The sequence below is a fragment of the Heterocephalus glaber genome, unplaced genomic scaffold (assembly GCF_053883595.1).
Source record: "Heterocephalus glaber isolate CG9 unplaced genomic scaffold, H.glaber_assembly_v1.0 deba00001481, whole genome shotgun sequence".
Lineage (NCBI taxonomy): Eukaryota > Metazoa > Chordata > Mammalia > Rodentia > Bathyergidae > Heterocephalus > Heterocephalus glaber.
The window spans coordinates 10,662,825-10,690,481 of NW_028258317.1; the positions used below are offsets into that span (position 1 = coordinate 10,662,825).

General features: G+C 36.7%; 1 long non-coding RNA gene across 2 annotated transcripts in view; it reads right to left on the reverse strand.

Annotated features, from left to right (window-relative positions):
- Positions 1-27,657, reverse strand: part of LOC147825810 (uncharacterized) — a 364,844-nt gene that overhangs the window by 203,292 nt on the left and 133,895 nt on the right. Inside the window, exon 4 of one of the 2 annotated variants that reach the window (XR_015440150.1) lies at positions 14,025-17,702. The exons of the other annotated variant lie outside the window; for it this stretch is intronic. This is a non-coding gene — a long non-coding RNA (uncharacterized LOC147825810). Of the gene's footprint in view, positions 1-14,024; positions 17,703-27,657 lie in introns of those variants that run through there. 2 annotated transcript variants of the gene reach the window in all.

Below are 27,657 nucleotides of genomic sequence, written 5' to 3' on the forward strand. Positions count from 1 at the left end.
AGGAAGAAATAGAAACAAAGTCTCTGTACATAGGGAGGGGTGGAGGGGTTGAAGTGAGGGCAGGAAAATGGGGAAAAAATAAGAACCAAGATACATCGTGTTAAGGCACAAGTTCCCAGTGATGAATGCAACTATTGTATACCTAAAATGTACCAATAAACTTAATGAAAAATATTTTAAAATAAAAAAGAATAGATGTTGAATTTTGCCAAATAATTTTTCTGCATCTATTGTAATGATTATATGATTTTTCTCTTTTAATATGTTAATATAGTATATTTCATTGATTTCAAGTATTAAACCAACTTTGCTTTCCTGGTACAAATGCCACTTGATTATCACTTCTCCTTTTAAACAATTATCATGCTTTATTTTTTATTTCTGTATCACTTTAGTATTTCAGCAAGTATATTTGAAATTTTTTTAGGCATTGATCAATGTCTTGATAAAGGAGTAGTAAATAAGATTGTAAAAATTCCCTACCCTTCTGTAACTTACATTTCAGGGGGTAAAGAATAAACGAAATAGAAATTAGAACAATGCAATAGAGTATAGTATCAGATAATGTATTTTCAGGTACAAGTAACAAAAAAAAATCTCAAATTTGTCGTCCTAAACAATAAGGCATTCACTCTTTTATGACACTTCGTGTTCAGAAAAATAACATGTTCAAATCATTTCTTTGAGCCATTCCCCACACTCCAGTTCCCTGGTTGATAAGTAGCTGGGTAGGTGGCCAAAGTGGCAGGACAGATTTTATGTTTTGGCTTGCTAATTCATGAATCAAAGCTATGATTTCCATGTTCTAGATCCTGTATTTTTCAATGATCAGTGGAACCAGTAGGTTCTTAATTCTGCCACAGTTTCAGAAGTGATATCAGAGGTAGTAGGTGTCCTGGTGGGTGAGTTGCTTTTTTTTTTTCTGAGAGTCATTCCTGAAAGTCTCGCCTAGTATTTGCTTCCTTTGTCCTTCTACCAATTTTAAGAGAGTGATTCATTAAACATCTTTCTGCCCAAAATATGGTATTTCATGTGGTTACCAAGCTGATATAACTACTTCCAGCTGTGTGTTAAAGAAGTAAGCTATCAACTGCAAGAGAGACTCCTTTCCCTTCCTCATCAGGACAACAGGTGGGAAATTCTTTGTAATAGGGGAAGGTGAATCATCAAAGAATCCAACAAAGCAAGAGTCAGCTTTGGACATACTATGTTTCCAAAGTTATTTTTGACAGATCACCAGGACAGTTCCAATTAAAAACAAACTTGATTGTTCCCCTACCTCATCTCCTCCTTGAGCTCCATCGTCCGTGCTCAGAAACTAAAGTTAGCGAGATAGATGTAAAAGTACCAACCAGGGAAAGAAGACGTTTTTTTCTTCAGTAACTGCAGTTTTGCAGTCTTAAAGAAGCCAATTGGGCAGAAAGAGAAGGTTCCACTTCAAACCAACATCAAAGTTTTAATGGGCTCTACATTTTACTTATCGAACTGTGTTATATAGCTTGAAATGACTTTAGGATTATGTATTACCTAAGAGTAAATAGAAAAGGGATTGGTCCTACCTAGAAAGTTCATCCAAGTGAGAGGGAGAGAACTAACTCCACATATCAAACTTAGTAAACACCCTGGAGCTCTGCAGAAAGTTGGTTTATTATTATATGCCATGCATTTATATGTACTTGTTCAGTTTGGAAATTATGCTATTAGCAAGAACTATATAGGATGCCCCTGCAAGGCTTGGCAGCTTTTCCCATATTCTCTGCTTCTTTGTATAATCCCTGATCTCCAAAATATATACTTCTTTTGAAATTGTCCAGCCCTATAGATATGTCCTGTTTCAAGGACTTCTTTTTTTTTATTAGGTTTATTGGTACATTTCAGGTATAAAATACAGTTACATTCATCATTGGGATCTTATACCATTACATGAGTCTCTTGGTTCTTTTTTTTTCCCATTCCCCTGCCCTCCCTTCACCCCCTCCACCCTTCCCTATTTGCAAAGACTTTGTTTCCATTTTTTCCTTCTCTCATATTTTTTCTTTTCCCTTTTGTCCTTTCCCCTAACCCTCCCACTTCCCCTACTCCTTTAGACCTTTTCTTCCTAGTACACAATATCAATTATACATTTTTAATTACAATATCAAGATCTAGGAGACATTACCACAGATTTTACAGAATTTTAAAGAAAATAGAAAGCATATTACAAAAGTCTTTTTTTGAAATAAATTTGACAACTTCTAAGAAGTACCTTGGAAGACAAATTAATGAAACTAACTCTGGAGGAAATATAAAATTTGAATAGCACCTATTAAAGAAAAGTATATTCCTACCTTGAAAACCTACCTATATGACAACAGCAGGCTTATATACATTTTAAATGATAAATTATATCAAACAATTAAAGCAAAAAAAAGAAGGAACACTTCTCCCCTCATTTTAGGAACTCAACATTGTGCTAATCCTAAAACTGGATAAAGATAATAGAAGACAAAAGTATGAACATAGATAGAAATTTGTTTAACAAAACAAACTATTGGAAGTCAGATCTGGCAGTATGTAGAAAGTGGTTTTGTTATAGGGATGGCAGTGTTGGTTCAGCATTGGAAGATCCACCCCCAAAAGTCATCATTTTAACAGAGGAAAGGAAAAAGCCATATGATCCTGTCACTAGTTGGAGAAAAAGTATTGGGCTGAATTCTACAGCTGTTCATGGTAAAAGCTATCAGGAGACTAGAAGTAGAAGAGAACGTTCTCAACAGATTGAAGACATGTACTCCATACTTCCAGCGAGAATGCCTTATATGAATGGAGAAGATACAATGCTTTCTCCCTAAGCTGGGGAACAAGGGCAGATAGGCTTACTCTTTATCTATCCATTAAACTTTGAAAACTAGGCCCAACAATATAGTCTGGCAATAAAATGACACAATTAGGATAGGATTGGCAAGGTAGAAGCAAAATCTTTCTATGTAGATGAAATGATCATCTACAGAGAAAATACTAAGAAATCTCCAGGAGCCCCCAGAACTTGTATTTGAATTTAGCAGGATTAGAAAACACAAGGTATGTATAAAAATTCAAGTCTGTGTATACTTGCTACAAATGAAGAATTGGATATTGAAATTTAAAAGTTATGTAGGAGTACAAAGGACCTAGAAAAGTTAAAAAATAAAACAGTGTTGGAAGAGGTTTAGTACCTAATTTTAAGACTTCTTCTAAAGCTACAGTAATCAAGGCAGTGTTGTTGTAAGGAAAGACATATAGGTCACTTGAATAAAACAAATCTAGAACTAGAACCACACATATATAGTCCACTGAGTTTTGAAAGATTATTTGACATTAGCATTTTATAGAATATAAACTCAATTCAAGAGCTGAGGAAGAGACAGTGTTTTCAGCAAACAGCATTAGAACACCTGGTATCCATATATAAAAGATTAATCTCAACCCTTTATTTCCATACCTAAAAATAACTTGAAGGGATCTATGAACCTAAATATGAAAGCCTAAAAGTATAAAACTTTAAGAAGAAATTATAAGGGAAAATGTTCATGAATTCAGGGTAGGCAAGAACTACCTAGGATACAAAAGACATGATGTATAAAAGAAAAAAATTGATAATGAGATTCCATCAAAATTTGGAACTTTAAATGACATCATTAAAATGAAAAGTAGTCCTTAAACAGACCATATTTACAATGCATATAGCCTGTGACCAGAATATATAAAGAACTCTTACAACTCATTAATAGACAACCCAATTAAAAAGTAGACATAAGATGATAAATAGCCAGTGCAGCACAAAGAAAGGTGTGTAACTCTAGAATCAGAAAAATACTGATCAGTACAATAATAAGATTGAATTATACACTCATTAGGAAGATGAAGTTAAAAGTTTTAAAAGCCTTGTCATGACTTTTTCTTTTTGTTGGATTCTCCCCCTTTGTGTTTAATTTGTCATGCCCAATGGATTCATTCTGCTGAGTTTCCTGGGGTTGTGATCCTCATTGTCTTTTCCTAGGGTATTGTCTAAAATTTTTTGGAATGCCAGTTTGGTGTTCATGAAATTCCTGAAGTGCTCTTTATCATGAAAGTATCTTATTTCTCCATTAATTTTGAAAGATAGTTTTGCAGGGTCCATCAATCTGGATTGGAGGCTGTTTTCCTTTAGGGCTTGAAATACATCACTCCAAGCTCTTCTTGCCTTGAGGGTTTGCATTGAGAAGTCTGCTGTGATTCTGATGGGCTTTCCTTTGTATGTGATTTGTTTCTTTTCTCTCACTGCTTGTAGAATTTTGTTCTTCTGTTGGATTTCTGCAATCCTAACTATTATATGCCTATGTGTAGACTTTTTTTGATCAAGGCTAGCTAGAGTCCTATATGCCTCACTTATCTGTATGTCAAGTTCTTTTCCCCTCCTTGGGAAGTTTTCTGCCATCACTTCTGTGGACAGTTTTTTTTATGTCATCTGCACTCTCTCCTCCTTCTTCATTGACTCCAATCAGTCTTATGTTATTCTTCTTTGCATCATCTAGCAGCTGCTGGATTGATTTCTCATGTTCCCTTACAATGGTTTTTTGTTTTGTTTTTTTTTTTGGTACCAGGGATTGAACTCGAGTCCTTAGCTTGCAAGGCAGGTGGTGGAACCACTGAGCTAAATCCTCAGCCCTTCCCTTACAATTTTAAAGCAATTTTTATTTTCCTGGTCACTAATTGCAATCTTATCTTCTATATCTGAAATTCTATCCACACATTGGTTCATTCTGCTGCACAGACTTTCGATGGAGTTTTTAATCTCTTGGAAATCTGTTTGCATCTGTTTTATGGATTCCATTTGTTTTCTATGTTGGGATTCCATCATGTTCCTCAGATCCTCTATTTTTTTAATCTGTGTCCTCTCTAGATTTATTAATCATGTCTTGCACTATGAGCACAATCTTTGCTGTTATCTGAGTAATTATTTCTGATTTCATTTTTCCCAGATCCTCTTTTGTTGCCAGTTCAGAGAGTCCAGGTGGTTGAGTATCAGACTGCTCCATTTCATTTCCCTTTGGAGTTGCTGTAGGTGATCCAGAAGTCTGTTTTTGAGGCTTGTTTACGTGTCTTCTCATTTCCATGGGGCGGGGTGGGGGGGTGCTTCTGGTGACTGTGCGGCTCAGCTTCTCTGCCCTAGGAGCATGGGATGGCGGCGAGAGAGCTTCCTTCCGGGTGCTGTGACCGGCTCACCTTCTCTCTCAAAGACTTCTTTTAATATCCAGATTATTAGTATTCTTTTGTTAATATCTTCTCTTCAGTTTGACAAAGTATTAAGGCATGTCGGTACAAGATTCTTAAAGGAGATGTTCCAGATGATCATAGGACTTAAGAGAATGAATTTGTTGGACACTGTGATAAAATGATAACATATTCTTATCAGGATCAATATTCACCTTCATTTACAAAACTGCAATCAGTTCTCCTAGTATTGTTGTATGGATTAAACTGAATAATATTTGAGAAAGTACTGCACAGAGATCAAGACACATAAAAGTCATCTGATTGTTTCTTAATCTTATTTGAACTTCACTATGTGTATCTCTCTCTAGATCTCAGAGCACAAATGTTGCTAAGTTGCAAAGTGTAAAGCACTATCTTATTGAGTTTACAACTCATTTGAGTCAACTTGACTTTATATGGAAAAGAGAAGAAATGAAAGCTCAGAAAGTGATGTGTTTGAAAAATATTAAACCAGATTGCTAATCAATGATACAGCTAATCATTCCCATGCAAGAAATATATATTTTACTGAAAATGAACAAGTTGTAGTTAATGACAAGATGTATCACTGTATTAATAAGTTCACTGAAACACCATTAACTATCTTTGCTTCACTTCCTCTATCTTTAAAATAGTGGTTATGGTTATAGTTGATGGCTTTTATGAATTTCAAATTAAAAGTTATGTTCCCAGTGGGAGAGATGCATTTGTAGATTTTAATAACATCTTCCCCTCCATGCAACACTACCAGCTATAAGAAGTCCCCAGGACCTGAGCACTGGTATGAATGCATACTCACTGATGGAGGTTATATTTATGAGTTTGTAAAATAACATTTATAATGTCCCTTGTCTGCCATATTGTCCCAATATATTTTCCTTTCACAGTTGGTGAGAGGAAAATCAATCTTATAACTTTGTGAACAACCTTCAAAACTAATTTAAATTGGGGAAGGGAGGATTGCAAAGATAATAATGGACATCTAGGGAGTGCTTCAGAAAATCATGTGCAAGATTTCACATTTGTACATATCCAGAGAAGTTTCAGGTATGACCAGATTATCTGCACAGAGACTTTGGCCATATGAAGCAGAATTGCTGAAAGCCCCCAAGAAAGTTGTATTCCTCAATTCCAGGTTTTAAAGCAAGAATTACAACCAATGAAACTGACCTTCAGTCTGACAAGCACATCTGGGACTAAAGATAAAGTCTGCCTTCTGGATTATACTTTTGTTTGGGGTTTTCTTCATCAACTATTCAACTTAATTGACACTATGACCAGAGAAGCAGAAATTCTTTTGAATTCAGAGTACATTATCAATTTGCAATGCATTCTACTAAAAGTTAGAAACTCAGAACTGATAATACATGAATAACATTCTCAGCTTATGTAGTTGTGTGCTCTGAAGCACCCTGCTCAGAAATGTTGATGTACTTAAGAAGGTAACAAGGAGTAATATGTTCATGAATTCTCAGTGGGTCTCCTGGAAACACATAGAGAGGCACTGCAAGTGATGGTTTGCATTCAGCACACTGGAATATAAATTCCTAGGGAGAAGCTAGAATAGACATGGCTGGTACTCTAATCAGATCCCTACAATCCTTTACTCTTTCTGAGTACCCCTTTCCCAACTTTGGTGTTCTTTTTCTCCCAACAGTCGATACCTATTATGCTAATTTGGAGGAGTTTCTTTAGGGCTACTGGAGCCACTTTGTCCAAGCACACAGAAAGCCAGGGATACCAAGGAGTTTACAGCACCAGAAAATATGACCAAAGCATCCCCTGGTATAAAAGCTCAGCTCCCTTGCTCTGGGGCAGAAAAGCAATGAAACACAACCTTCACTCTAAAGTCCCCTCATAGAATTAAGCTGGTGCTCCTTTTGCAGGACTTTCTGAAATTGCATGCTTTATGGTTCCTACCTCTTCCCTGTTCCACTGGTGCCACTACCTTACTAGATTCTCCTGGGAACATGTCCTTAATCAATACTTATGCATAAGTCCTCTTCTCAAAGTCTTACTGACAAAAATTAAAATAAGCTATGTCTAGGCTGTAAGGAACTCCTAGGAATGCAAAAGAACATAATCAAAAGTAAAAGAGAATGTAAGTGTATACTCAGGTTCATAGCACCATTGTTCACAATTCCTAAAGCATGGGAACAACTTGTGCCCATCCACAGAAGAATGCAGGCACATGTGATATATACATACAGCTGAATATTACTCAGCCTTTACAAATTCTGACATATGATACAATATGGATGAAATTTGAGGACATTGTACTAAGTGAAATAAGCCACAAAAGGACAAATATTATATTATTCCATTTATATGAAGTACTTACAGTCGTGAAATTCATAGAGACAGAAAATAGAAAGGTAGTTACCAGGAGTGAAGGAAAGGAAAAAGTAGAATTATTGTGTACTGGATATAGAGCTTTAGATTTGCAAGATTAAAATAGTTCTGTGGATGAATGGTGGTGACAGTTGCACAACAATGTGAATGTACAGTAATAGATACCACTGAACTGTACATCCAAAACTAGTTTGGATGGTAAATTTCATGTTAGACATATTTTACCACAATAAAATATCTGGGGGGAAAAGAGAATGTGAAGATCTGAGAGTCACTTGTAGGACATCGAACACTAAACTTGAAGAAAACTGGAGGTAAGATACCGTAAGGTGCCTACAGAAGAGCTCTCATTCCTAGCTCAAGGAAACAATTGTCTTGCATCCCAACCATCCCAAGCAGGCTATTAAAAGCTGAGAGAGTCTAACAGTTTTCCTTAGAGTCAATAGGCTTCATAAAAGTAGCTAGATAAATATTAGAACAAGAACAGCAGAATATCAAGAGGGTTAGGAGGTAAAGTGAAGATCAGACATCAGTAACTACAAGATAAAACTTCAGAAACATTACTATCAACTGAATATTTGTGTTCTCCAAAGATTCATGTATTAAGACCTAATCTTTAATGAGCTAGTGTTTGGAGTTGGGTCTTTAGATGGTGATTATGTTATGAGCTGAGCAATTAATGCACTAATAAAAGAGACTCAAGAGTGGTCCTTTGATCCAACTACCATGTGAGAACTCTGCTAAAGGATAATCATGTACAGATCAGGAAACCAGCCCTTACCAGATACCAAATCTGTTTTTCTTTATCTGGGACTTCTAGCCTTCAAAACTGTGAGAGATAAATTTCTGTTGTTTATAAGCTACCCAGTTTGGTATAGGCACCTGAACAGACTGAGATAAATAGCCAGTAAGAATTTATGAGTTGGCCAGAGATAGTCTTATAGGGATTCACCAGGAAGGGAGCTTAGTGTCTGACAGTTATTACATCTTCTTGGAGAGATAGCATGCATAAAAAAGCCAAGACATGACATGCACCACAAGGAATATACAAGCTGAATACTATGAAAAAACTGAGTAGAAAGAAACTGTTTCCAGATGAGATTTGCAGCAGCTGGAACCATGTGAGCAAAACACAGAAACAGTGTTTTGCAGGATGTAATCACCTACAGATTTAGGAGGAACTGTGATACAAGTTATAAATGCCATGGTATATTGATTAAAGTATTTATTGACTGCAGCTAACTCTGGGTCCTACCCAAGTGTTACACTTAAAGGTCACACACAGGCACTCAAGAATTGCAAATGTCCCCAATATATACAAAGTCATTTGTTATGCATGCTCATAGGTCTATTTGAATTCAGAAGTTTCTGTTCATTGTCTGTTTGGGCATGGCCAGAGTGGTAAAGAGAAAATTTCAGCAGGGTCAGAAGATTCATTCTGTCATGGAATCTTCCTTCCTTGCAAGATTCTATCTAAAATCTTTTGATTTCAAAGAAAAGTCCTAGTCCAATCTTGGTCTTACACTTACACCCTCTAAAGTACATATTAATCTGATATATAGATCTCCAGAAACTCAGAAGGCAAATGTCTTTTTTCCCAAGAAAGACTATGTTTTGCTGGCCTTTGTAGTACTGATACTGACAATTATGGTCAGTTTTCAAACACATGTAAACTTGGGATGTTAACAAATATATAAGCTCTTTATTGAATATAGTCAATAGTGGTGGTTTGTTTAATAATTTGAAAATAGAGCCTATGGAAGAAGAAACTCTACACTGACTTAAGCTTTCTCCAGGGTTTCTTGTCTCAGTGACTGATACCACAGTCCACTCATATGTTACAGGACAAACCTGTGCATAAATATTGTGCCCTGCTATCACCTACATCCAATTAATTGCCATATTCTGATGTCTCTGCCTTACTTATATTTTTCAGGTCTCTTCTCTCCTTTTTCATTTCTATATCATCAGTTCATGATCATGGCTTAGTGAGACCACTCTGACAACTTTCCCTCTTCCCACATTCACTCTGACCCACTTTAACTGGTTCTTCATATTCCAGATGTGAATTTAGAAAAACAAAGATAACCAAGCAAGAAATAATGTCAAGTGAAGTCGTGCAGTGAGACTAGCCTGCAGGGGGGATTCTGGAGACAGCGTGGTCATTTCAGCCCAAAGCAACAAGATGGGATATTTATATTCCCACTCCACATAATTTTTGGTTAAAGTTACCCTGCTGATATCTGGAAGCATTTCCTGCTTTCCATCTTGGCAGGACAAGTGGGTTCCAGCTGCTTAGGGCAGCCCTCTAACAGGTGGGGACTTGTGCAGGTGTGCATGAAAAGTAAGGCATCCAGAGGGACCTGGGGGAACACTAATAGTGTCTGCAACAAAATATCATGACAGCTTTCAAGTTTCTATTTGTTCATTTGAATAAGTGACGATTCAAATGGCTCAGTAGGGTTTGGAGAGCCACTAATCTGCTATAAAAAGACCACCAATAATTTCAGTTGCTACCAAAACCAATGTTTGTATTCTTGTTTGTTTGTTTGTTTGAGTTCTCATCTGACTCTCATTCTTAATCTAGCTATTGTCTCCCTCTGGAAATGCAGTGCTCTCCTCTTTTGGCTTCTGTAATATCCCACTCTCTGGGTTCCTCCCAGTTTCCCTTGCTGGATGCTCTTATTTTTCTATAAATCTAAATGTTAGAGATTATTCTCAAGCCTTTCTCACTTCCACATTTTCTTTCTTCATCTCACCTATTCCCACAGCCTTTAATACCCTAGTGTTATCATTTCCTCATTTTAAATCTCCAAGCTTAAGCCTCATCTATCCAACTGCTTACTTGGCATCTTCACTTGAATATTTTTTAAAACCATGTCAATTTTAAAGTACCAAAATTAGAACCTCCACCAGTCTGCTCATCCTATATTTTGCTTCCAGATGGTCAATATGGTGCCTGGGACTCTACCTGACTGTTTTCTAAATTCCTGTATCTAACCCCACAGCAATTTATGTGGGCCACATTTCCAAAATGTCATGGATCTATCTGCTTCTTCCTGTTTCCACTGCTAAAACTATTTTCTAACCCTGGTCTGGCAGTTGGATAACTAGTCATCTTCTGGATTGTCATCCCACATTTGCTTCTGCCCCTTTAAAGTCAATTTTCAGGTAGTAGAATGATTATTTAAAATTAATTTCTGCCACCATCCCATTAAAATTTTACTGGCTTCCCCTGGTATTTGAAATCTTGCCACTCCCCTGGTTAAAACACTTTAATGGGTTCCTGTGGCATTCAAAATTAAATACTACAGTGGCCTATGTTGCTTGGCCTCTGCATGTATTTCCAATGTACTCACATTTCCTCTACTCATTTTGCATTATCACACAAGATTCCAATATTTTCTAGGTATCTCTCTGTGCTGAGACTGGAACACCCATCATCCTGGCTCTTCACATGATTCTTTCTCACCCTTTCAGACCTCAGCCTTAAATGTCACCACCTTGAAAAAGCCTTGCTTTATGACTCTATTGTTCCCTACCATGTTATTGTTGTGGACCTATTTCTCCTCAAGACTTTGTCACAATTGTGCCTATATTTTTGTTCATTTTCTCAACTGTTTGTTGTGTTCTCTCCACTAAAAGTTATGCTCCTTGAAGACACATGTAATAGCTTGTTCACCACAGCATCCGCAGTGCCCCAACAGAGCCTGGCTCATGCAAGGTGCTGAATAAAGGTTTCATGAGAGAATAAATGAAACATGGAGCTACTACAACTTATTTCACTTTTACTGTTTAAGAGTTGACTAATTGAGGTCATTTAAACTATCATCACCTGACTAAATCTCTGTTAAAAGACCTGACAATATCTCAGTTATAGAGAACAAGGAAATTTCCAATGGGGGGAAAAGCATGTTGAATTCATCAGTTAAACAAGGTTTATATGTGACAGAAAATTGCTCAGAATGACAAGATAACACTAGTCCTTTCCAGAGTCATATTGTGCCTATGGTAGGTAGATGGCAATGTAGATGGTGTGATTGTGATATTTTTAAGCTGTTTTATGTCAGGTCTTCTCCTCACTTATTTTTTGTTTTGTTTTTTGCTTTGTTTTGTTTTGTTTTGTTTTTTAATGTCTGGTAAATCCAGGGAGACTAGCCCCTGGCAATTATTTCTTGAAACTAGGCAATAGTGCTTGATATTTTTCTCCTTCTTTTGAAGAGTTTAATTATAGAAACTTAAAAGATCCAATTTAGATAGTTGGTTTGGGGCCCAATTTCCATATTATTCAGTTATGCTAACTGGATGTGCTAAATGTGTGAATACTGCAAGAGGATGCATCTGACACTCTGATTGCTAGAAATTTCTTTTCTTTATAGGATGCATAGTTTACCATCTTTGTCAATGCTAATTGAGATTAACAAACTGATATTATCAATGCTATCATTCAATAAAATGTGGCTTCCACAAAATACCATTTATTTATTATTTGACAAGCAACATAATACATACTCATTTTAGAAAAATTTAGGAAGATAGAAAAGTTTTCAAAAACAAAAATTTAATCATCACCCAGAAATTTTACCTAGAAATAACTCCATCTAATTGCATTTTGTTACATGCTGCATTAGTCAGCTTACCTTTTGCTGAGACAAAATACCTGACACCTACAATTTAAAGGAGATAAGGGTTTTTTTGTTTTGTTTTGTTTGGGGGTTTTTTTGGTATGGGGGATCGAACTTGGGACCTTATGCTTGTAAGGCAGGCAGTGGCACCACTGAGCTAAATCCCCAGTCCAGATAAGGTTTATTTTTGGCTCACAGTTTGAGAGGTTTCAGTCCATGTCCAAGTGCTCCAACGCAGAAAGATCCTGTTGGAAGGACATGGTGAAGCCAAATTGCTCAATTCATGGCAGCCAGGAAGCAGGGCACAGAAAAAGAGCCAGACAGGAAGGGGCCAGGGGCCAGATATATCCCCAAAGTCAGGTCCCTATGACCCACTTTCTCCAACTAGGCCCCACCTCCTAATACACTTATGAACTCATCAAAGGGTCAGCGTCTTCACAACCTAATCACCTCTCCAGGAGTCTCGTAACCCATTCAAGTAAGGTCTTTCAAGTGTATATGAACATACACATATCAGACAAGGTCCATAGATTCATGTGACTTATAGAAGGTAGATAACACAAACAAATGAGATAAGACATTTTGGCTAGTGTTAACAGTTATGAAGAACACAAAACAAGTAATGTGACAGAGTTAAGTTCCTGAATGGTGAGGAAAAAGCTGGGTGCATTAGAGCCAGTTACAGAGTAAACCTTTTCAGGACAATGATAACTGACCTGAGATCTAAAGAAGAGAAAACAGTCAGTAATGGCAGGAAGTGAAGAAGGGCATTACAACCAGAAGGAACAGCACACTCAGGAAGGGGCTGTGTCTATTAAATGCCATTAAGTGAAGGTGGCTGAAGCTAGAGAATAAAAAGGCAGAGCCTTGTATTAATTATGTTCTTTAACCAAATTTGTGCAGACCTTTTTGTTTATGATATTTTGACCTAGAGAATTTTAATGTTTATAGTGTCAAATAAATCTGGTTGGGGTGTGTGTGTGTGTGTGTGTGTGTGTGTGTGTGTGTGTGTGTGTGTGATTCCACCCACTAGAAAATCCTTTACCTAACCTTCAATGAACAAAAAATGTTCACTTATGTTTTCAGTATTCTTATTATGTCATTAATACTTCTGCAGTTAATTATAGTATTTGGTGAGGATTTAAGTGGATGTTTTTCTAAGTAAATATAATGTCTGAGCACACCTTGTTAATATCTTTTCTTCTCTGCTATTTTTGATGGCTTTATCACACAATCATCCCTTGGTACCTGCAGGAGACTGATCCTAGGTCTCCCCATGGGTATCAAAACCCACAGAAACTCAAGTTCTTTATATAAAATATCATAGTATTTGCACTTAGCCTACACAAATACTCCCATATACATTTTTTATTAATTTTATTGGTACATTTTAGGTATACAATATAATGACATTCATCTTTGGAAATTTGTACCTTTATGTAATCTGTCTTGGTTCTTATTTTTTCCCCATTCCCCCTGCCCTCCCTTCAACCCTTCCACCCCTCACTATTTACAAAGACTTTGCTTCCATTTTTTCATTTTCTCATATTAATCCATTCACTGTTTTCCATTCCCCTACCCTTCCCACTTCCCCTTTGCCCCTTTTCTTCCTATTTCACATTATCTATTATACCTTTTAGTTCTTGTTTACACTTTCAGTTTCTCACACCAGAGAAACTATTTGGTATTTACTCATGGGTCCTATTTATTTCACTTAAGAGTATTGCCTCAATGTGCATCCATTTAGATACAAATGTCTCTAGTTTCTCATTCATTATGGCTGAGTAGTATTCCATTTTACAAAACACACACACACACACACACACACACACACACACACATTTTCTTTATCCAGTCTCCAGTTGAGCAGTTGGGCCATTTCCATGTCTTAGGTATTACAAACTATGCCCCTAAACATGGGTGTACATATATCACTGTGGTATGATTCTTTTCATTCTTTTGGGAAGGTACCCAGTAGGGGAATAGCTGGGTTAAATGGGACCTCTAATCTTGGTTCTTTGTGGTATCTCCATACTGATTTCCACAGTGGTTGCACAAGTCTACACTTCCACCAGCAGTGGAGAAGTCTTCATTTTTTGTCACAGCCCTTCCAGCATTTATTATTGGTTGATTTCATGATAGCAGCCATTCTTTCTGGGATGAGGTGAAATCTCAGCATTGTGTTCTTTTGCATCTCTCAAATGACCAGTGATGTTTAATGTTTTTTCATATGTTTATTTGCTACTTCTATTTCTTTGTCTGAGAAATGTCTGTTCCTTTCAGATGCCCATTTTTGGATTGGGTCTTTAAGTTTGGGAGGTCTGATTTATATTCTAGATAGTAGACCTTTGTCTGTGGAACAGCAGGTGAAAATTCTTTCCCACATTGTGGGTTTTCTCTTCCCACTGTAGGTGGTTTTCCTTGCTGTGCAGAAGCTTTTTAATAAGAAGAGATCCCACTTGTTGATGGTTTGTGCTAGTTCACGGGCAACTGAGGTTTTATTCATGAAATCTCTTCCTATGCCAATGTCTTCAAGAGCTCTGCCTAACCTCCGTTCCAGTCAGTTCAGTGTTTCTGTTTTAATATTTAGATCTTTAATCCATTTTTATTTTAGTTCAGTGCATGGTGAGAGATATAGCTCTAGTTTCAATCTTTGGCAAGTTGAGACCCATTTTTTCCAGCACCATTTATTAAAGAGGCTATCTTTTCTCCAGTGAAGGTGTTTGGCTCCTTTGTCGATGAGGTGGCTGAGTGTGTCTGGAGTTGTTTCTGTATCTTCTAATCTGTTCCACTGGTCCTCAAGTCTGTGTCTCTGCCAGTACCATTCTGTTTTTATCACAGTAGCTTTGTAGCATAGTTTCAGGTTGGGGATTCTGATACCCCCTACCTTGTCTTTATTGCCTAGAATTGCTTTTGCTATTCTGGGTCTCTTCTTGTTCCAAATAAATTTTTGGATTGTTTTCTCAAGATCCATGAAGTTTGCTGCTGGAATTTCAATTGGGATTGCATTGAATCTATAGAGCAGTTTTGGAAGTATGAACATTTTCACTATGTTTTTTCTTCCTACCCAGGAGCAAGGGATGTCTTTCCATTTTCTGATATTCTCTTTGATCCCTTTTTTCAGAGTGCTATAGTTTTCAGAGTAGAATTCTTTGATTTCTTTCATTGGGTTGATTCCTAGGTATTTCAATTTTTTGGATGCTATTGTGAAAGGAGTTGTTTGCGACATTTCTCTCTCAGTGAGTCTGCTGTTTGTGTGGAGGAAAGCTATTGATTTTCGTGTGTTGACCTTGTATCCAGCTACTTTACTGAATTTGGTTATTAAGTCTAGAAGACTTTTAATGGAGTTCTTGAGGTATTTTATAGAGAGTATCATGTCATCTGCAAATAATGACAATTTAACTTCTTCATTTCTTATCTATATTCTTTTTATTTCTTTCCCTTTTCTAATTGCTGTGGCTAATGTTTCCAAAACTATATTGAACAGGAGTAATGATAGTGGACATACTTGCCTTGTTCCTGATTTTAGTGTGAAGGATTTCAGTTTTTGACCATTTAGTATGATATTGGCTGTTGGTTTTTTCATAGATGGCTTTTATCAGGTTGAGATAGAGACCATCTTTTCCAATTTTTTGTAGAGTTTTTATCATGAATGCATTTTGGATTTTGTGGAATGCTTTTTCTGCATCTACTGAGGTGATCATATGGTTTTGGTCCTTGGCTCTATTAACATTATGTATTACTTTTATCAATTTGTGTATGTTGAACCATCCCTGCATCCCTGGGATGAATCCCACTTGGTCAGGGTGCATGATCTTCTTGGTGATCTTCTGCATTCTATTTCTACTTTCCTAATATGAGTATTCACTGCTAATGAATTTCCCACGTAGAAATGCTTTCATTGTGTCCCATAGATTCCAATATGTTGTTTTGTCATTGTCATTTCATTGAATGAACTGTCAGATTTCTTCTTTAATTTCCTCTGTAACCAATTGGTTATTCAGAAGTGTGTTGTTTGATTTCCATGTGTTTATGAAATTTTTGATGATTCTTTTGCTATTGATCTCCAATTTCATCACACTATGGTCTATAATGTACAGGGATAATTTCAATTCTTTTGCACTTTTTTTAAACATGTTCTATGAGCGAGTATGTGGTCTATTTTAGAGAATGACCCATGTGCAGCTGAAAAAAATATGTATTCTGATTTTCTGGGGTGGAACACCCTGTAAACATGTGTTAAGTTCATTTGTTCAAGAGTTTGACTGAGTTCTAGTATTTTGTTGTTTATTTTTTGTCTAGTTGATCTATCTATTTGTGACAGTGGGCTTTTGAGGTCCTCCACTAGTACTGTATTAGTGCTCATTTGATTTTTCATGTCTGTTCGTATTTGTTTTATATGGTTGGGCACACTAGTGTTTGGTGCACTTATTTATGATTATCTTCTCTTCCTGTTGGATTGTTCCCTTTACAAAGATGTAGTGTGCCTCTTTGTGTCTCTTAATCAGTGCTGGTTTGAAATACAGTTGATCTGCAAAGAGGATAGCTACTCCTGCTTTTTGGGGGGTTCCTGTCCCATGGAGTATTGTTTTCCACCCTTTAACTTTCAGTCTATGAGTTTCTTTCTGAATTGTGTTTCTTGAATGCAACATATTGTTGGATCTTAGTTCTTGATCCATTCTGCCAGTCTATTTCTTTTGATTGGTGATTGAAACCATTAACATTGATGGTTATAACTGATATGTATTGACTTATCCTTGTCATTACTTTTTCTTTTTGTTGTATTCTCCCCCTTTTGTTTTAATTTTTTGTCATGCCTGATGGATTCATTCTGCTGGGCTTCCTGGGGGTGTGTTCCTCCTTGTCTTTTCCTAGGATATTGTCTAAAATTTCTTGGGGTGCTGGTTTGGTATTCATGAAGTTTCTTAGGTGCTGTTTGTCATGAAAGTAACTTACTTCTCCATCAATTTTGTTTTTGGTACTGGGGATCAAACTCGGGTCCTTGCAATTGTGAGGTGGACAGCAGAAACACTGAGCTACCTCCCAGCCTCTCCATCAATTTTGAAAGGTTGTTTTGCAGGGTACATCAATCTGGGTTGGAGATATGTCACTCCAAGTTCTTCTTGCTTTGAGGGTTTATGTTGAGAAGTCTGCTGTGATTCTGATGGGCTTTCCTTTGTATGTGATTTGTTTCTTTTCTCTAACTGCTTGTAGAATTTTGTTCTTCTGTTGGGTTTCTGGAATTTTAACTATTATATGGCTATGTGTAGATTAGTTTTTATCCTGGCTAGTTGGAGTCCTATATCGCTCACTTATCTGTATATCAAGCTCTTTTTCCCTGCTTGGGAAGTTTTCTGCCATTACTTCTGTGAACAGTTTTTTTATGTCATCTGCACTTTCTCCTGTTTCTTCATTGACTGTGATGGACCAGCCGTCACCAGTCGAAAGGTTCCTGAATGGGGGAAAGGAGGACTGAGAAAAATCAAGAGAAGAGACAGAGTCAGGAGGGCTCCCAAGACCAAGCAAGCAATCTTATTTTCACCTCTCTTACACTCAGTGAGTTAGGTTATTAACCATGACCTTTATCCAAAACACCTGCTTCATTGTTTGCTAGTTTTCTAGACACTCCTCGCCCTCATGGGCTACTTTGTTTCCTGGGGTTACAGAAGGTTCACCTTGTTACTAGGGCAAACTCTAAAGGGAAACATCAGAGTTAGTGGAGACACAGTTCCCCATTACATAGTCTCCTGGCTATTTATAACAAAGGGTAAAATTAAAATGAAGCTTTTTGGCTGACACCGCTCCCCACAATTGACTCTGATCAGTCTTATGTTATTCTTCTTTGCATCGTCTAGCAGCTACTGGATTGATGTCTCAAGATCCCTTTCTATGTTTAAGAAATTTTTCTTTTCCAGGTCACTAAGTACAATCCTGTCTTCCATATCTGACATTCTGTCCTCACATTGGCTCATTCTACTGCATAAACTTTCAAGGGAGGTTTTAATATCCTGAAAATCTGTTTGCATCTGTTTTATGGATTCCATTTGTTTCCTATTTGGGGATTTCATTATATGGGCACAATCTGTGTTGTTAGCTGAGAAATTATTTCTAATTTCATTTTTTCCAAATCCCCTTTTGTTGCCAGTTCAGAGATTCCAGGTGGTTGAGTATCAGATTGTTCCATCCTGTTGCCCTTTTGGGGTTGCCTTAGGTGATCTGGAAGTCTAGTTTTGAGACTTATTTTCACGTCTTATTTCAACAGATGCAGCCTGCCCTGCCTTTGTTAAGGCAATTTTTGCTCACCTAGTGGTCTTCAATTCTCAGCAAGCTACTGAGCGGCCTTTTCTGTGCTACTCACCAGTGCACCAATTCCTGGGCTCAGAATGGTTGCTTTCTTGATCCCTGAGCTGACCTGTTGTCTGGGTTGGCCTCTGGCTGGGGCCTGTGCACACTTGGTATGGTATCTAGGTGTGCCTCTGGCTAGGGCTTCCCCCACTATGTCTCTGTTGTCTGGGAGGGCCTATAGCTGGGGGCTGCACACCCCAGTCCCTGATGTCTGAACAGGCTTCAGGCTAGGGTCTCCAAGCCCTTATTGATGATATTGAGGTGAGCCTCTGGCTGTTGCTTATAGGCCTGTGCTGCTCCTTTCCTGGAAGGCCCTTGGGCATACAGGCCCAAGCCACTAGGGTCAGGGCAGGGCACTGGCTGGACCTGCCTGAAGCTGTGCCACTCTGGTCTGCATCCCCTCCCATATACTTTAAATTATCTCTACATTATTATACTTAACACAATATAAATGCTGTATAAATAATTTTATGCTGTGTTATTCATACATATCTGGTATAGATGAACATTTTTTAAAAATATTTTCCATCTGTAATTGATTGAATCTGCAGAGGTAGAGCCAATGGATATGGGCAGCCAAGAGTACTTATTTGTTATGTGAAAGGCTTAGGAAGAGAGGAATGAGATGAGCAGAGTGAATCAGACAGTCTGTCAGGACATTTATTCTGGCAAGTTTGAAGAAAGGATTAGTTGGTCAGGAATTGGAAAGGTAGGTGACCAGCTGAAAAGTTCCAATAGTCATCCAGATAAATAGCTTGAATGAGGATCATGACAATGAGAATGGAATTCATGGATAAAAAACACCAAAGATACTGGCAAGCAGAGCTCATCCAATAACTGGATGTGTGGCTGAGAAAAACAAAAAACCAATGAGAAAGATAATTTTGAGTGTAGTCCCTTGTATAAAGCTTCTGTATCTTGACCGGTGTTACTTATTCAAACTCAAATGCCCACTCTTACTCTTTTATTATAAATACAAATTAAATATTTGAAAAAGAAAAATCAACTAACTTTTCTTCTTAGCACCTGAAAACAAAAACCACAGAGTCTAATTTTAAATTGTGCTGCACACTGATTTTAAAGTCCTTAACCCTGTATATCCTTCAAAACTGCTTATCTGAATTTATGCCCAGGGGCTGAGTCCTATTTGTTTCAGCTTCAGCTCTCCAAATCTTCACTGCTGCTTCTTTTTCCTTCAGGGTAAGCAAGATAGCTTCCTTGTCTTCTTCACCTGAGTAACCTTACCAACAGTAGGAATTCAGTTAACCCTTGGGGTTATGATAAATTATAAGATGGTTCAGTAATTCTTAACTATAAATCACTGGTCAACTAACTTGATCCAAGGCTTTCTTGGTCTCCAAATTAATAGTTCCCTAATGAATATCTCTCCATAGAAGCCCTTCCAACTCAATCACTTAAATAAAACAATTCTCCCCTAATGTTTTTCCTGGTTGTTTTAGAGGTGGAAGACACCATTTATCATCTCTTTTGCCAAATCATTCTTTTTAACAATGAGAATTACAAAAGACTTGAATAGAAATATAAAAATGGTGGGTTTCCAACTACTTCTATTTGTAACTTTATAATATAAGGGTTACAAACTTGTTTATCATGTTTGCCATAAAAATATTTTTAAGACAAATCAATTCATATGAGGTTTTCGTTTGATGAAAAGGTTCTAGACATAAATAATCATGATTTTTGCACATAATTATACTTTAGTGACTTAACTTTGAATTTTAAAATGATAAGAATGATAAATTATAAATACATATTTTACTACAATTTCTGAAAAATATTTTTAAGTAGATTTCAAAATGAGCTCTCTGGAAAGGAAAAATTATGAGAAAAGAAAAAAATGGAAATTAAATCTATGTAAATAGGGAAGGGTGGAGGGGGTGAAGGGCACACAGGTAATGGGAAAAAAAATAAGAACCAAGATACATCATGTACAGTTACAAGCACCCAATGATAAATGTAAACGTGTTGTATACCTAAAATGTACCAATAAAAGAATTTAAGGAGGAAAAAAATGAGCTTTCATTATATTACCAGCATTGTGAATTGCATAGTTGGTCATGTTTCACTCTCTGACCTACAGGAAGATTCACTCTAACTTTCCCTGGGAGCTGCATAAGGTTTCATGGCTTGTCTGTTTGAACTAAGGTGATTCCAGGCTCATTTGTACTTTCTTATGTTTTCTTTTTCCCTCATTTTTCTTTCCTATTTTCAATTTATTTTATCATGCTACTCTATATGGATGTTTGTAAGATATCCTAAATCATTTTTAAGACTCTGACAGGATATAAATAACTTAAACATCAAAATATGACCAGATATAGTGTTGCTGATTCTCTCATGTGGTCTCTTTTCCCTACTATAAACTTCAAACAGTCCTTGCATTGAAGTCTCCAAGAAATCCTATTAGACTCGAGACATGTTTTTATTAGATATCTAACTTTCTCATAGTGAACCTATTCTTTTTACTGACTTTATTCATACCTACTATTTTTCATTGTTAATAGAATTCAACCATAAGGCACAGATGCATTACAAATGCAGGGATAATGATAAAATATCCTGAAATCTGAGAAACAACCCCTGTTGGGGAAACAAATCACACATACCTCTGTCAGGTTTGTATGGCTTTCCATGACTACAAGAAAAAAAACAAGCTTAGTAATGCTTTTTTGTCCAAAGTGAAAAAAATGCCACATGTTAGAAAAAAAAATAACAGACAATTATGACATCCATTCTTCTTTGTGAAAAATTGGAATAATATAAATAATTTCTCAAAGTACCAATGCACGCTTTTGTCTTTGGAGGTTGGGGTATCTTCCATAAAATAGAGGCTGGTTACAGTGACAGAGACTATTTGAAAATAAAAATCTGTGTTCAGTTTGAAATAACTGTAGAATAAATGAACATGTGTAATATATCTTAGAGAATGGCTGGGTCATCAAAGTTATACTATTGACTAATGTGGTGGCAATATGAATGAATTTATCTATTTACTTGACAAATATTTGAGCTAGTCATGCTGAGCATTCTACTAAATCCCCAGGATAAAACACTGGGAAAAGAAGCTTACTCCTCAATCAAGGAGAGAGAAAAAAGGCAGAAAAGTATAACATAGATATTATATTATGCTAGTGAGTACAGTCAGGAAGATTAGGGAAGTTTCTAGAGAAAGTGTCATCCACACTAACATCTGAAGCATATACAGGAGAAGGTCAATCTTCGCAGAGAGACTGAACTAGATACAGAGAGTTTTCCAAAGTGATGTGCACATCCAAAAGGCAGGGCAGAGGAGAGAAGAAAAAGGCACATTTGGAGAACATGTGATTCCAAAAGGCTGCAGCTTAGAGGGTAGCACACCAAATGGCTGGAGAAAAGGCTGGAGGAGGAATCAAGAGGCATTTGAATGATTTTGGGGGGTCATTAATAACTGGACTTTATCCTGAAAAACCTGGGGATCACTGAAGGTTTTTAAGCAAGAGACAGACATGGTTAGATTTATATTTTAGTAACATGTAAATACGTAGCATCTTGTTTTTAATTCAAAGACTATTGCAGAGAGGTAGTTAAGAAATGATGAAGACCTAAACCACTGTTACTCAAATATTATCATGTACTCACATCTGTGAAATAAGTTTGATCAATCCATCTTTGTCCTGTATTCACTTATTTATGTATAAAGTACAAATTTGTATCATTATATTAATAAATAAAACTAATGAATAAAATGGGACAAAAATCAATAGAAACAGAGTTCTAATATTGTCTTTCTCCCTCCCAACAGGCTAAATTACATACATACCTGACTGCACATGCTATGCTCTGGAGACCACTGGCCTGAATTAATAAAGTAGGGGTGAAATACAGAAACATGAACAAATCAGAGAAAATACAGAAGCAACAGGGTTTGATTGATTGAATATAGAAAGAGAAGAAACAAAACAAGTCAAGAACCTGGTGGGGTTTCTGGTCTGAGCAGCTGATGTTATATACTGGTTATGGTGCACTGGCCAAAAAACAGTTTAGATGGAAAAGGTTAAAGCAACTTTACACGGATCAAGCTGGGATGGAAAACTGTAGTAAACATCAGTATAAGCAAGTATGGAGACAATTGGTCTCACAGTAGCTTACAGAGAGATGGAAAGGGCAATTTACCTTTCCAGCTAAACCCACAAGTCATATAAATTTTTCATTAATAACTAAAATTGGGAATTGTTTTCCTCCAAAATACCCAAGGATTTCTTTTCTATTTGGGCCTGTATAATTAGAAACTACACACAGAAAACTTAGACTTTCCTGCATGAAGTTATCAATGTTCAAGTATCTTGGTCTTCAGGTCTGCTATATTATTAATCTACTACTTCAGAGTTTAGTAATGGGTACCATTAGGCAAAATACCTGAAACATGATATAGCTGTTAAATGAAGTTTCAGTAGCTTTTCTATAACTTCGAGTTTCTATGCTTTATGGAAGCACATTCAGGGACAAGAGTTTCTATTCCAATAAAAATTTGGAAAACTCTAACAACCTAAAACATCTATTATTTGCTGATGCCATTTAATGTCAATGCAAGGTTCATTTGAAAGCCCCTAATGTCATTCACTAAGGCCTACTGTGGGCCCCAAGAATTGTTGGAAAAAGAAGAAAGAAAAGGTGTAAAGAAAAGGTAAAAACCGATAATTTCAACCCTACCTAAAAGGTGTTTAACTCATCTCTTCTTAAACCTGAAAGGTAGTAATTAAAGTCAGATATGTTACCAGATTTTCCCTTATGTTGAAAGATATCTTATCAAAGACAAGTTGTCACCTTATTTGAAAATGTTGATCTTCTGACACAAATACCTTCTCATTTGAAGTTCACAATAGCCATTTTCAAGAAAAATGAGGAAATGTTACCTGAGAAGCAAAGTATTTTCATGACAGTCACACAGAGTAAATGGCAAGACCAGGATTCAAAGCAAGATCTGCTTGACTCAGCCCTGGTGATCCTCACCACTACTCCCCAGTCTTGGTTCACTGAGCAACCCTGACCAAGTATTCTCACACACCTGTGATGAGGGCAAAAGAAATGTTGCTGTTGCAAAATTTAAAATTTCAAAAAGGCTGAAGTTTTTCATGAGACCACCTGAATCATGAGCACAGAAAGCAAAACTAAATCTGGATTTTTAGCACTAAGTACAGGACTATTGTGCTATATATAGCACAGGCAGGAACACACATTTTCTATGCACACAGAGTAACAGGCTTGCACTTTATAACTGCAGGCTGCTGCTGATGCCAGGCAAGAAATGCATCACCTTACACTGAAGAAGCTGTGAAAGCAGAAAAATCAATCTAGCATTTTAATAAAAAATGTGAGAAACTGAGATGAGCTATGGTGCAATCACTTTGGGCGGATCTGGCTGTTTTGCTATTAATCATTTCTCTACTGTGCAGTCAGCAGAACTTCATTTAAGTCTACTCAGTGCATTGTCGAGTCCAGTGCAGGGGCACTGTGACCAAGTGAGATGAGATTATAAAGCTATCATTGTAACCCAAGGACAATGAGCTATGCCCAAATTGCAGACTTCAAGCAGAAAAGATTAATCTCAGGAAAAGACATTCATTTTCCCCAAGACTGGAATATTGAAATTTCCTGACATGGCACCTTACAAATCTTGAATTTAAGATAAAATCATATAACACTTCTGGTATCATTCTTCAATCACACCTTCTCTGTTTTAAGAATGAATTCAAACATCAGATTAGTACCTTACAACAAGGGTTTTAACTTCTCTTACACATCGTTTAACATTTATTAACCTTTGCCTTCTGTTTCCAAACTTATTTGGGGTCCTAAAACTGCATCAGAGCTTTCAGACTACTCCTCCCTGGTGTCTGACACTGAGTCATTCTACAGATTCCTGAGATCTTAGAGAGAATGGACAGGGTGTTTATCAAGCCTTTTTAAATTTACCCACAGGAGCCAATTGAATACCTAGTGCACCTGGGATCTTAAAGTAACGGCCTATATAAGGCAATACTCAGTAAAAGCAATAATGCCATCAAGGACCCACCTCTACTTATCAACCACACTTAGTCTCCCAGCATTACACTTTCTAGATCCAAGAATCCTCCCTGGCAATGCATGTCACTGTTGGTGCATACAATGTTGGGGACCTTCTTGAAATAAGGTTGGCTGCCATTGCTTTACCAACTTCAAGAGCTCATCCAAGGGAGAGATGTCAACTCTCAGCATCAACCTAGCAATCATAAATAACATCTCTTTCTTAAACACCAGATTTCTTCCTAAGATAAAACCATCTGAAGAAGAGGCTGTCTTTATATTAGTTCCAATGTCTTCTATTGCTTATTTAAGGAAAAATCCAGACCACAAAAACAAATGGATGCATTTCTTGAATATAATATTCTGCCTATTTTCCTTACCTAAACTTTAATCTCATTTGCAATCTTAAATTTATTTAGATTTTTATGACTTCCTCTTCTTGTACTCTGTCCTAAAACTGAGATAATCATAATACTCTTTAAGAAATCTTTTTGAAACATACAATTTTGCTACTCAGCTGCTTCAGTGGCCTCTGCACATTTGCGTGCTGTGCTCTTCTACTCTAAGCCCAGCCTTCCTTGTACCCTCATTTGATGCCACGTTCTCTCCATCCCCTAGAAAGATGGTTCATTCTTCTCCTTAACTGCAACAGCAGAAAGACCTCATGATTCTCTGAAGCTCAAGCTTGGCAATATTGTCTCAGGATACAAACTTCCCTAAACAAAATTTAGATCACTAGAGTACCCATTCTTGGGCTGCTGATCACAAAATCTGAAACTTCCTTGGCCCTAGGTCCCTTATACTTTTGCTGTCTGCCCTGATTTCATTGTCACATCCACAAATTATTCTAGCCTCAGGACAAATAGTAGCCTCTGGCTGTTAAATCTCTCTGACCTTAAAATCTCCTAAAGTGTTATATGTGTCTTTCTATCTCTCCTAAATCTGGCCAGTATGACTTAAGTCTATATGTTGCATGTCAGAGGTATAGTATCTTGGTTCTATTGTTTGGGGTACAAAAGAATCTCTTTAGGATAAAGGGCAAGAGTGAGATTATTCTATAGAAAACTATCCTTTTTCAAAAGTTTTCTCCTATTTCCTCCTGTCAACATGTCCACTTACCATATTTGGTATATGGATGTAGAATTTGACTTCTTATTTAAAACAAGTGAACTTCATATTTCATATTTTAAAACTTCATATTTTAAACAAGTGAACAAGGAACTCATGAAGAAAATTTTGTCAGCATAAATTATGTCTAAGTCCTTCCATCAGCTCATTCTAGGACATGCTTCAACCAAATGCTGAGTTTCTACACAAGATAGTCATCAATTTTGTGCAGATTAGTAAAAGCACATTAATTCAGCTATCATTAATTTGATATTTTCTGAGAAGTAAGACTGTGGTTTAGCTGTATTACATGGGGAGAAAATGCTATCTGAAGCAAATCAAGACAAAATAGTAAAATGAGTGCAGATGGCATCAATCTCTAATCTCTTCTAATCACATTTTTCAAGGACTCTACAAGTACTGCACCACAAATCATAACATTCTTCATTCATCAAATCATTGTTGATTATTTTGTTTATGCCAAACATTTACCCTGAAGGAATTTTCAACCTCGTTAAGTACAAACTGTAAATTTCCTAATTTAGATATCATTTTGTTATTATATTTTCATTTATTACTGACATGTCAATAAAAGTCCATATGTATAAATTATGAGGCCTGACAATAAAATAAATACCGCATGACTTTACCACCAGAATATTCCCAACATCCCTTTATTAATCTTCATACCACTTCCACATCTCCTTATCTGCCTCTTTTCACACTCCCACAAGAATTAACCACTATGCTAAAACCTGTGTATATCATTCTTTTGCTTTTTAGTGTTATCTCACATGTATGTATTTCTAAACATTAAAGTAAGCTTTGTTCATTCACTTTTGTAGATGGTATTTTGCTATATGGAGTCTGTTGTGACAGCTTTGTTTTTAACTCAGTAGTAAGTTTTAAGATTTATCATATTACAGATGTTTAGCAGTAATTTGCTCATCATCACTACTGTGTAATATTTCATTTTACCTTTTTTTTCTTACGATGCTGAAAATTTTCGCTATTTCCAGTATTGTCCTATTACAAATAACACTGCTATTAACATCCTTGCACGTGTATGCTGTATGCAATGGCTTCTCTAGAACATACCTAGGGAGAAAAATGCTGGCTCCTGGAGTATCACCAAGTTTCCAAGTGCTGAAATCATTCCCAATATGGCTTTATCAATTTAAACCTCCCCCAGCAAGTTAATACATTCTACTCTAACAGTTAATATCGGTATATTTATCTTTAAATTTTGCCAATTTAGTGAAAGTGTAAGGTTATGACTTTGAGGTTCAAATTTACATTTCCTTGATTATCAGTAAAGTTGAGCATGTTATCATGTGTTTATTGGTTATTTGGATTTATTTTGTGAAATGGCGGTCCAAGTCTTTTGTAAATCTTCAAAGTGGATTGCCTGTCTTTTTCTTACTGATTTGTTGGTACACCTTATGTATTGAAATCATTAGTCCAGTGCTCACTTTGGCAGCACGTATACTAAAATTAAAATCATTAGTCCTTTGTCAGTTGCATGTGCCACAAATTACCTCTTCTAGTTTCCAACTTGTTTTTTACCCTCCTTATGGTATCTTCTGGTGAATAAAAGCTCTTTATTTTAGTATAATTAAATACATTAGTATTATCTTTTATGGTTAATGCTGGCGGGGTTGGGGGTGGGGGGTGAGCTGGAGACTGGACCCAGGAGCATTCAACCACTGAGCTACATGTCCCACCCACCCCCTTTTTATTTTGAAACAAGGTCTTGATAAATTGCCCAGGGGGAGCTTGAATTTGCAATCCTCCTCCCTCAGCTTCCAAAATTACTTCTCATAAGGGACTCTATAATTTTGACCAGTATTTGTTGGAGTGTATTACTAGGATCACCTGATTCCGAACCATTTTAAACATATTTAAAATGCTA